The following is a 3,421-nucleotide window of genomic DNA, read 5'->3' on the forward strand; positions in this document are numbered from 1 at the left end:
CTGGATGGCATCACGGACTCGATGGATGTGAGTCTGAGTAAACTCCGGGAGTTGGTGACGGACAGGGAGGCCTGCCGTGCTGCAATTCATGGGGTTGCAAAGAGTCGGACATGACTGAGCAACTGAAATGAGCTGAACTGAACTGAACTGAACTTATCCATATCTGTAAACTTTTATAAAATTCAGAAAGCTGTGTTTGATCCCTGTAATGCTCTCTTTGATATCTTTGCAATGGGTATTTTATTAGCAATGCAATTCTTCATGGTATATCAAGGCCTGTTTGGTAGTTCAGAAACTGCAGCTTCTGCATGGGATCTCAGACATCCATCTTAGACTGCGGTGTCATGTTAAGATGTTCATTTAAAACTTAAGTCAGTCACTGTCCCAGGCTGAGTCCTCTGGAAGCACAGCTGTTACAGAATTTTTGGTGCAAGATGTTTAAAGGGGATTGAAAGTGGTGCAGGGCATGGGAAGGAGCAGGATTAGTGAGAGGAAGAAGTCACACTGTAATGTGCCTTGACCAACAGAGAGCTCTGGAGGAAGTCTCACTTCTGGTTGAAATAGCAGGGCCTGTATATCGTCATCTCATTTTCACCAGGGGCACCTTGCTTTGGGGGTAGGTTTGCCCTTGAGTAAAGTGGTCTTTGCAGCTGAGGCAGACCCTCAGTTTGCAGAAAGCTGAAGGCTATCTCCTGACTTCTCTCTGTGTAGCTGGCCAACAAGTTCTTCCTTGAAATGAGACCTGGGTAGTGCATCCCCATGTCTATCACAGATTTTCATCATAATAGCTCCTGGTCTAACTTCTTAGACCAAATGATCAGAATAATTAAATGCAGAAAAACTAAAATTCTGTTGTAAAGTGAAGGGTTCAAAACAGGTGTACTATCATGAAAATTAGACCAGCAGTTATATTCTATAGAGCACTACAGAAAAAGGTTTCACAATTTATTTCTTTATATTCATTATATATCTTCTCAACATTGTATTTTCTATTTGCCAACAGTCTGAGTGAGGAAACTTGAATAAAATATTACTGTATCACTGGCAGTGTCATTATTCTCATGATTCTGGGTGACTCTAGACAGTCTTTTTATGTCTCAAAATAGAACTGTTGCTAGCTTTGTTAGTCACGAGGGAAGTAAGTAAGTAAAGTCACTCAGTCGTGTCCGACTCTTTGTGACCCCGTGGACTGCAGCCCACCAGGCTCCTCAATCCATGGGATTCTCCAGGCAAGAATATTGGAGTGGGTTGCCATTTCCTTCTCCAGGGGATCTTCCCGACCCAGGGATCGAACCCGGGTCTCCTGCATTGGAGGCAGATGCTTTAACCTCTGAGCCACCAGGGAAAGATGTGATATTTAATTGTCAAAGTCATTATTATTTCTATTATTCTATTACTGTTTTCCTATGCTCCAAAGGGTATTATTTATTATGTTTTATAGTTAATTTTTTAAAATTGCTCATTTGAGTAATTTTTGTATAAAACTTCCAAACACTTTAACAGAATTAACTTTTTTTTTTTCATAATTATACACCCAGTACATAGATGAAGTTCCCAGGACAATTTGGGAGGTAAGTAAATATTTAAGTGACTAAAATAAAAATGAATAAGTGAATGAATGAGTTGGTAACACCCTGTGACCATCTTCAATAAAGGTATGATCAACTACAGAAATGATGGTACAGTACAACACTGAACATTTAAAGTGACTTAAATTCTCCAGCTCTCTAAACAGAGAAGACATTCATAAATGGAATTCACACAGTGTTAAAACACATGAAAAAGGCCAATGTGTGTGTAGAGAGATGCTAACCTTATGCTAAATATGATTTGTCAACACACTGCTGTTGTAAAGACTAATGCTGGCACAACCTATGAGTTCTCTAATGAAAGCAGAGCATTCTAAAAAAAAAAAAAAGACAATAGTGGTGCTATGTTTCTTTTAATTAATTTGATCATATCTGAGGTCAGTTGCTTTAGTTTTTGACAAATTGAGTCAGTTTGTAGGATGAAGAGCTATAGGAAAATGAGAGAGATGTAAACATATATTTCTTTTGGACTATCTTCTTAATCTTCAAAAACAAGCAAAGAAACAAACCCTGTATTTTGGCCCTATAATTCTAGGAGAATCCCAAAAGAAATATAAAATTCAAAAAACTTATGATAGATCACTGTATGTAAGTTTTCATCCTAGGAACACACAATTAAAAAATAAAGCAATTTACATGGATGATGAGAGGAGAGTGTTCAGTGAGTGAAGATGAGATGCAGTCACTAAAAGTAATGCTTAAGAAAGTTTTACAGGATTTTGAGAAGGCTTGTGATATATTTCAATGAAAAGTTATCTGGTCTCAAACTGTTACTAAAAATGTAAGTTCAAAACATACATCATTCTCTTTTCATAATCAGAGGGAAATACACCAAAAATTTTAGAAATGGTATTAATTTTCTTCCTTTTTTATGTTTTCCATGGTAATGATTTTTAAAAAAATTTTATAATCAGGAAAAGAAAGTTTTTTGTACAAGTAAATTATTATAATTTTTGCTCCTTTCTCTACATTGCAAAACTAAAATTTACAACTTATTTCCTAACAAAGAAAAAGAAAATATGCTTGGGGATTAAACACTATGTGTTAATTTAGTGTTTTTATTTTCTACTACTTGAGTTTCCTTTCTTCATGGACTATGAAGAAAGGTGAGCACCGAAGAATTGATGCTTTTGAACTGTGGTGTTGGAGAAGACTCTTGAGAGTCCCTTGGACTGCAAGGAGATACAACTAGTCCATCCTAAAGGAAACCAGTCCTGAATATTCATTGGAAGGACTGATGCTGAAGCTGAAACTCCAATATTTTGGCCACCTGATGCAAAGAACTGACTCATCTGAAAAGACCATAATGCTGGGAAAGATTGGAGGTGGGAGGGGAAGGAGACGACAGAGGATAAGGTGGCTGAATGGCAACACCAACTGGATGGACATGAGTTTGAGTAAGCTCCAGGAGCTGGTGATGGACAGGGAAGCCTGGCATACTGCAGTCCATGGGGTGGCAAAGAGTCAGACACGACTGAGAGATTGAAGTGAACTGAACTGAGTTTCCTAAATAATATTGATTTGAACATGTCTGCATTCAAAATTTGTTCAATTCAGCGTACTTAAATAAATGCAGGAAGAATAAGTCCAAAATCATACAATTTAGGACAAAAGAAAAAAGTCAAGAAGTAAATAGGGTAAGGAAAATAAAAAGCTTAACAGGAAATCTTATCAGGCAAATTCCAGCAGTTGAATCAAAATAAGAGTATAAGATTCTTGATAGCTTGTATGAAAAAGGCAGAAAAACATTATTCTAATTAATTAATCATTTGGAAAGTATTAGCTTATCAAGACAGACTGGACATATACTGTGAAAAATTTTTTCATATTAA

The 3,421-nt window shown here is 36.8% G+C and overlaps 1 non-coding gene across 1 annotated transcript; it reads right to left on the minus strand.

The window, feature by feature from the left end:
* Positions 1-1,273: 1,273 nt before the first annotated feature.
* TRNAW-CCA (transfer RNA tryptophan (anticodon CCA)) lies at positions 1,274-1,345 on the minus strand. Its single transcript has one exon. It is a non-coding gene; the product is annotated as a tRNA-Trp (tRNA).
* Between the last annotated feature and the right edge of the window lie 2,076 nt (positions 1,346-3,421).

The sequence above is a fragment of the Capricornis sumatraensis genome, chromosome 6 (assembly GCF_032405125.1).
Source record: "Capricornis sumatraensis isolate serow.1 chromosome 6, serow.2, whole genome shotgun sequence".
Lineage (NCBI taxonomy): Eukaryota > Metazoa > Chordata > Mammalia > Artiodactyla > Bovidae > Capricornis > Capricornis sumatraensis.